Source organism: Chinchilla lanigera, unplaced genomic scaffold (assembly GCF_000276665.1).
Source record: "Chinchilla lanigera isolate Chin_1 unplaced genomic scaffold, ChiLan1.0 scaffold00015, whole genome shotgun sequence".
NCBI classification, from domain to species: domain Eukaryota; kingdom Metazoa; phylum Chordata; class Mammalia; order Rodentia; family Chinchillidae; genus Chinchilla; species Chinchilla lanigera.
Window position 1 is genome coordinate 8,145,548 of NW_004955416.1, and position 8,412 is coordinate 8,153,959.

At 41.7% G+C, this 8,412-nt stretch overlaps 1 long non-coding RNA gene across 2 annotated transcripts in view; it reads left to right on the top strand.

Annotated features, from left to right (window-relative positions):
• Nucleotides 1-520: 520 nt before the first annotated feature.
• LOC102005036 overlaps nucleotides 521-8,412 on the top strand; it is a 10,446-nt gene continuing 2,554 nt past the window's right edge. The window contains exons 1-4 of one of the 2 annotated variants that reach the window (XR_001233315.1): nucleotides 521-618; nucleotides 4,044-4,152; nucleotides 4,887-5,025; nucleotides 7,632-7,692. This is a non-coding gene — a long non-coding RNA (uncharacterized LOC102005036). The remainder of the gene's footprint in view (nucleotides 619-4,043; nucleotides 4,153-4,886; nucleotides 5,026-7,631; nucleotides 7,693-8,412) is intronic. The other variant, XR_260366.2, reaches the window with a different exon arrangement.

Sequence of the window (8,412 nt, forward strand, 5' to 3'; positions counted from 1 at the left end):
CTTTTGGCTGCTTTTGTCGGTAGTCGTTTTTTCATCTCATTCAGGAGAAGAGAAGATTTGAGCCAGATTGTTTTGCAGAGGACATATCTACATCGAAGCAGAAGGTTTTAGAAGAGGACTGTACACTACCAGAAATCTCATCTACAGTTAAACAGTTTATGAAGAGGAAGAGAGTCCACACTTTTAAGAGATTCCCAAAGAACAGCGTTTCATACAAATGTCAGAACTATTGCTTGAAGAATTGTTTTGTTTTCTGAGACAAGGTGTCAATGTACTTAAGGCTGGCCTTGAACTCCCTTTGTAGCCCATGGGCTTGAACTCAGAGTGATCCTCCTGCCTCAGCCTCAAGTGTTAAGATTGCTAGTGTGTATCACCGTGTCCTGCTTGATTTAGGAATTTTTGGCATCTTTTAAAAATTAGTCTTAAGGCAGGTAGAGAGTTAACTTATGTCTGATTGTATTCTTCTCAATAGTTTGTAACTTTGCCATACTAACACATCCAGGACCATTAACAGCTAGAGCCTTACTTTAATGTTCTTTTTGTTTTCAGGATCCCTATCACACAAGATTTTCTTGACCTTTAGGTGCTCAAAACAATTCTAAACTCAGGATTTGGCAAGTAAGTAGTTGTGGGGTAATCATTCCAAATAAGGTTTAAGCAGCTTGGAAATAGCTAGATAGGGGCTGGGGATTTAGCTCAGGGGTGAAACGCTTGCCTGGCAAGCATAAGGTCATGAGTTCCATTCCTGGTACTGGAAGAAAAACACAAAACAAAACAAAACAAAAATAGCTAGATGGAAGAAAACAATTAGATTCAATAACTTGGGAGGCTGAGGCAAGAGGATTGACACAGATTTCAGGCCAGCCTGAGCTACATAGTGAGTTCAAAGCCAGCCTGAACTACATAGTGAGACCTGTCTCAAAAAAACAGAACAGGGCTGGGGAATTAGTTCAGTGGTGCAGCTCCTGCCTGCTAAGCATGAGGTCCTGAGTTCGATTCCCGGTACCAAAAGAAACAAACAAAAAAATTACGTTCAGTAGAAGATGAACAGTAAAAATGAGTATAAAGTATTGATACGTAGTTTTGTTTGTTTGAGACAAAGTAAAAGGGCTGGTATGGTGGTATATACCTGTAATTCTAATACTCTGGGAGGCTGAGGCAGGAGGATGGCAAGTTCAAGCCCAACTGCATAGTTTAGCAACTTAATGAGACCCTATCCTCAAAATAAGAAATAAAAAAAAGGGAGCTGGGATGTAACTCAGTTTGAAAGGCCCTAAGTTCAATCCACTGTACCCCAAAGATGAATGAATGAATGGAGATGTAGCTCAGGGCAGAGGCCCTGAGTTGAAGCACCAGACACAAAAAAGGAAGGAAGGAAAGAGGGAAGAGAAGGGAGAGGAGGACAGAAGAAATAAAGAAACCTTATCTGGGGCTGGGGTGTGGCTCAGTGGAAGACCACTAGGTGGGCATGTTTGAAACTCTGGTTTAGCTCCTCAGCACTGCAGGGGCAAAAAATAACGAAGACCCTTATCAGGCTTTACATCTCCTGTATTATTTTCTTAGGCCTGCTCTGGCAAAGCGCTACAAACTGGGTAGTTTGGAACAATAGTTCTCATGGTGCAAGAAGTCAGATGTCCAAAATCAAAAGGGGTACCAGGGCCATTCACTGCAAGGCATTAGGGAAAAGTCTGTTTCAGATCTTCCTTTTCTTTTTTTCTTTTTTTTTTCTTTTTTTGTCTTTTTGAGACAGGGTCTCGCTATGCAGTTCAGGCCAGGCTCCAGCTCACTTTGTAGGCCAGGCTGATTACGAACTCATGACGATCCTCCTGCCTTAGCCTCCTGAGTGCTGGGATTACAGGCGTGCACCACCACGCCCAGCTCAGGCCTTTCTTCTTTAAAAATAAATTAATTAAAAATTAATAAAAAATTAATTTTTAATTAATTTATTTATTTGGTTTTTTGACACAGGATCTCGCTATATAGGTCAGGATAGTCTTCAGCTCGCAATGTAGCATAGGCTGGCCTCAAAACTCACAGTGATCCTCCTGCCTCAGCCCTCCAAGTGCAAGATTTATGTGTGTGCACCTGTCTCCAGGCCTTTCTAGCTTGTGGAAGTTCTTGGCCTGTGGCAGCATAACTTTAATTTTCACACCAGATTTCTTTGTGTGTGGCTGGGGCTATGTCTGTGTCTGTGTCTGTGTCCGTGTCCGTGTCCGTGTCCGTGTCCGTGTCTGTGTCTGTGTCTCCCCCTCAAGTACTGAGGATCAAATCCAGGGGCAGTTTAGCGCTGAGCTACATCTCAAGCAGCCCTTTTGTAATTTTTTTATTTGAGACAGAGTCTCACTAAATTTTCTGGACTTGAATTTTTGATCATCTTGCTCAGCTTCCTGAGTAGCTGGGGTTTCAGGTGTTTGCTTCCCACTAGCCCTTTCTATGAGGACAGCAGTCATTGGGTCAGGATCCTACCCTTCTCCAGTATGTCCTCATTTTAAGTAATCACTTTAACGACCCTATTTCCAAATAAATTCACTTTCTAAGATATTAGGACTTAGACCTACAGATTTTGAGAGGAAGCACTGCAGCCCATAACACCTATTTGGTAAAAGGTGAAAGAAAGATTTATACGATCTGAAGAGAACCTGGAGTACAATAACACCTATTTGGGTGCAAACATTGATTGCACTATGTGAAAACTCTTCAGTGTGCAACTATACAGGGGTTTTGTATACCCCTTATGTGTACCCCTTATGTGAAGTAGATAGGGTAGTAAGAATCACAGCAACAGAAATTAGAATGGTGGCTGCCAAGGCCTGTGGAGAAGGGGGAACAGGAAGTTACTGTGTAGAAGGATAGGGTTTCAATTTGAAAGCCGAAATGAGTTCTGGAGATGAACGGTGGTGATGGTGGCACAGCAGTGTTAATGTGCTCAGTACTACTAAACTGCATGTGTTAAAGGCTTTAAAATCATAAATTTTATGTGTATTTTACCACTGGTTTTTTTTGTTGTTGTTGTTGCTGTTTTTTGTTTTTTATCGTCTTTTTGAGACAGGGTCTCACTATGCAGTTCAGGCTGGCCTTGAGCTCACTTTGTAGCCCAGGCTGGTCTCAAGCTTGCAGCAGTCCTCCTGCTTCAGCCTCCAAAGTGCTGGAATTAGAGGCGTGCACCACTACACTAGGCCTTTAGTACAGTTTTTAAAAATTAAAAAAAAAAACATGTTGAGGAGAGAAGAATGTATTTGGGGCTAAGGGTTGAGACACGGTCTTGCTGTGTAGTTTAGGCTGGTCTAGAACTCACTATCTAGCCCAGGTTGGCCTCAAACTTGTGGAGATCCTCCTTCCTCAGCCTCCGGAGAGCTGCAATTACAGGTGTGCACCACTATATCCAGCTTTAAGAGAATGTATTTTAATAGTATAAAAGGAATAAAAATTGATAGGGCAGGCTAGGTGTGGTAGCACCCACCTGTAGTGCTTGTATTTCCAGCACTCAGCTGGCTGAGACAAGGAAGATTGGTACCAGTTCAAGGCCAGCCTGAATTGGGTAGTGAGACCCTGCCTCAAAAAAAAAAAAACAAAAACCAAAACCCAAAAAACCTGATAGGACAAAATGTTCTTTCAGTCATAGCCTCTATCACATGCCTTTGGAGGAGAGGCTTTATCCCTCGACCTTAGAACTTTAGAAACATGACAGTATAACACAATATTGCTAGCAGTCTAAATGTTCATTGATAGAGAACAAGTCTCAGTAAATCTTGGTACTTCCACTTTATAAGATAGCTTTAATTGTGATACAGAATGATCTTCAGAACACATTGGGGAAAAGCAGACTGAGGGCATTATATAATAGACATATTTGGAGGGGAAATGTTTATATAAGTGTTACATATCTATATGTAGAATAGATGTAAAAGGACATATGAGAAACACTACCTATCTTACTTTTTTTTTTTTTGGTAATAACTGGGGATTGATCTCAGACTTCATGCATGGTAGGTAGGTGCTGTTGTATTATGTACCAAGCTCTTTTTTATTTTATTTTGAGACAGGGTCCTATTAAGTTGCCTGGACTGGCCCTGAACTTTCAATCCTCCTGCCTCAGCCTCCTGAGTAGCTGGGATTATAGGCATGTGTCACCATGCCCAGCTTCATGTGTAGGTATTATCCAAATAAATAAAATTTTTCAAATAAAAATTTTCAATAAATACTTGATAAATAAGTTTTTGCTCAGGCAGTGACTTTACATTAGCACAGTAAATCCACTTCTGGGAAGAAACTGTCCAACTATCCCTCCAGGATTTTTTTGTTTTTGTGGTAATGGGGATTAATTCTAGGGTCTTCTCATTGAGCTATGTCCCCAGCCTTTTTTTCTTCTGTTTTTTCTTTTGGAGACAGGGTCTCGCTGTGCAGTTCAAGCTGGCCTTGAGCTCACTTTGTAGTCCAGGCTGGTCTCAAACTCACAGCAATCCTCCTGCCTCACCCTCCCAAATACGGGGAATACAGGCATGTGCCACCACACCCGGCCCTAGCCCTTTTTTTTATTTTTGTATTTTGAGACAGGATCTCAAAATACTGTGCTACCCAAACTGGGCTAGAACTTGTAATCATCCTGCCTCAGCCTTTCAGAGTACTAGGATTTCAGGCTTGTGTCACCATGACCAGCTGACCCATTGCTTTTTTAGGAGTGTGTTGTTTAATTTGCACTGCCTCGTTTATTCTAAATTTCAAGGATTTAAGGTCTCCCAGTGACAAAGGTCAGTCAAATTCTTCATTATAGGACATAGCATAACCCTATTCATTCTTTTTTTTTTTTTTTTTTTTTTTTTTTTTTTTTTTTTTTTTTGGTTTTTCTCCGGTACCGGGAACTGAACTCACGACCTTGCACTTGGCAGGCAGGCGCTTTGCCGCTGAGCTAAATCCCCAACCCCTCCTATTCATTCCTGGAGAGGACTATAAAAGCCAGGAAAACCGGAGGCAGCAGTGCCCAGGGAACTATCTTGGAGGCTAACTTTGAAGTCCTTGTCTCACAGGGTGAGTAGCCTAAATGATACATTACATTGGAAATTCCTGCTCTCTCTTGCTAGCCTCCTAGTAAATCAGATGTTACTATCTGCTGTTTTGTATAACCAATAGCCCCAAGTTGGTGACTTCAGAGACTTAAAAGTCCCTACTAGGGCACCAACTTTACAGGGAATGTATTTGTAGGTTTTGTGTAACAGAGTACAGTTTCCTCACCTATATCTAGAACTGGTGCCTGTTCCAATTTTTTTCACTCATGTTAACTAAGTGTATTCACTTACTAATTTATTTCCTTTTTTTTTACCCTGGTACCGGGAATCAAACTCACGACCTTGCACTTGCCAGGCAGGCGCTGTGCCACTGAGCTAAATCCCCAGCCCCACATACTAATTTATTTCTGATACTGGGGATTGAATCCATGACCTGGCATATGCTAGGTGAACACTCTACTACTGAGCTATGTCCCTAGTCCCTATTTTCCAATTTTTTTGTGTGGTAGGGTCTTACTTAATTGCTGAGGCTGACCTCAAACTTTCAGTCCTCCTACTTTAGCATTCCTAATATCTACAATTCATAGCCCTGTGCCACCAGCCTTAGCTAGTTTGGTTTTAGGTGTTTTTTTTTGTTGTTGTTTTTTTTTTTTGAGAAAAGATCTTGCTGGATAGTGCAGGCTGACTTTGAACCCACTTATGTACCGCGGGCTGGCCTTAAACTCAGGGTGATCCTCCTGCCCCAGCCTTCTAAATGCTGGGATTACAGGTGTGTACCACCATGCTCACGTGTTTATTTGCTTATTTATTTATGAACAGCGTCTCACTGTGTTGCCCAGACTGATCTCAATCTCCTGGCAAAAGTAATATTCCAATTTAGCCTCAGCCTATCCTGTATGTAGGCTGGGACTGCCGATATGAAATACCTTGCCTGGCAACTAAATGTATTTAGAATTGAATTGCAGAACAGTCTAATGGCGGGTGCAAGTTTTGAATTAACCAGAGCAAACTTCTGCAATTAAACAACTCTGATATCTAATTCATAAGTTCTTTTTTCTTTTTCCTCATGTAAGGGATTGAAGCAAGGATCTCTTGCCTGCTGGGCAAATGCTCTATCACTGAGCTATACCCCCAGCCCTTTTTTAAGAACAACTTTTGCAAAGTTGCCCGGGCTGGCCTCTAATTTTTTTTTTTTTTTTTTGGAGACAGGGTCTTATTATGTAGCTCAGGCTAGCCTTGAACTCACTGTGTAGTCCAGGCTGGCCTTGAATTTGTGGCAATCCTCCTGCCTCAGCTTCCTGAGTGCTGGGATTACACATATATGCCACTATGCCGAGCCTTTGTTTGTTTGTTTGTTTGTTTTGTTCTGTTTTGAGATAGGGTCTCACTGTGTAGTTCAGGCTTGACCAAACTCACTATGTAGCCCAGGTTGCCCTTGAGGTCACAGCTTTCTTCCTACTCAGCCTTTAGAGTGCTGGGTTTACAGGCATGTGTCACCAAACAGTTTGACCTCTAATTTGTGATCTTTCTGCCTCGGTTTATGGAGTAGCTGGGATTACAGGCACATGCCAGTTTCCCCAGCTGAATTAATCAGTTGATCAATCAATTGTTCGATTGATTAATTTTGATGCTCAGGATTGAACACAAGGCCTTTACATTTGATTATATTCCCAAATACGTCCCCTGCATTTTTGAGACAGGGTCCTGCTAAATTGCCCAGGCTGGGCTGGAATTTGTGATCTTGCCTTAGCCTCCCAGAATGCAGGGATTACAAACTGCCACTATGCCTAGCCTAGCCAAAGTTTTTTTTTGAGGGGCGGGGGTGCGGTCCGGTACTGGGAACGAAACTCACGACCTTGTGCTTGCCAGGCAGGTGCTGTGCCCCTAAGCTAAATCCCCAGCTCCTAACTAAAGGGTTTTTTTTTGTTTTTTTTGAGACAGGGTCTCATTTTTTAGGGCAGGCTGGCCTTGAACTCACTATATAGCCCAGGCTAGCCTCCTGCTTCAGCCTCCCAAGTGCTGGAATTAGAGGTATGTGTGCCACTATGCCTGGCTACTGAGGTATTTTTTTAACGTGTGGCACAGATTTTTAAAAAACAGTTGGCTAGGAAGACTAGTTAGCCAATTGCTTTGGCCATTAACATAAACTAAAATTATTTAAACTTTTGATACACATATTTACTTATTAATGTCATTATTAAACAGTAAATTAACATTTACCATTTTATCTTTTTTTTTTTTTTTTTTTAGTGTTTTAAAACTTTTTCCTTTTTTTTTGTTTTTTGTTTTTTGTTTTTTTTTCCAGTACCTGGAATTGAACTCATGACCTTGCGCTTTTTTTGTCTTTTTGAGACAGGGTCTCGCTATTGCAGTTCAGGCTGGCCTTGAGCTCCCTTTGTAGCCCAGGCTGGTCTTGAGCTCACAACGATCCTCCTGCCTCAGCCACCCAAGTGCTGGGATTACAGGCATGCGCCACCACGCCCAGCGATTTTATCTTTTTTAAGTGTGTAATTCATTGGTGTTAAGTATACCCTGCATTGTTGTGCAGCCATGACCACTATGTATTTCTACAGTTTCTCTATCATTTTCAACTCTATACTCATAATTCTTGATCTCCTTTTCCCTCAGCCCCAGATTACCTGTATTCTACTTTTATCTCTATGAATTTGCTTATTCAAGATTATCTCATGTAAGTAGAATTTACTCTTTTGTTTGTTTCTTTCTTTTGAGACAGGGTCTCCCTGTGTAGTTTAGGCTGGCCTTGAATTCACTATGTAGCCCACGCTGGCCTGGAACTCATGTCAATCCCCCTGCCTCGGCCTCCCCAGTGCTGGGACTATAGGTATGTGCCACCATACCTGGCTACAATACTTTCATAGCTATAAAATTGGTATTGCATTGGTATAAGAGCCAATTAGAATTTTTTTGTTTGTTTTTGGTTTTTTGCGACAAGGTCTCCCTGTGTGGTTCAGGCTGGCCTTGAACCCTTGGAGATTTACCTACCTCAGCCTCCCAAGTGCTGGGATCACAGGTGGGTACCATCATACCCAGTGGCATATATCTTTTGTATAATTCAGGGTTGTTTTTTTTCTTTTTGAGACAGGCTTGTTATGCAATTCAGGCTGGCCTTGCACTCATTTTGTAACTGAGGCTGGCCTCGAATATCCTCCTGTCTGAGTCTCCGGGATGCTGGGATTATAGGCATGAGCCACCAGGCCTGACTAATTCAGGTTTTTATTTACATAGCTTTTTTTTTTTTTTGGTACCGGGACTTGAACTCAGGACGTCATACTTGCCAGATAGGTGCTGCACCACTGAGCTAAACCCCTGGCCCATACATAGCTTTTTAAATTTTTTAAAAATTTAATTAATTAATTAATTAATTTTTGTCTTTTTGAGACAGGGTCTC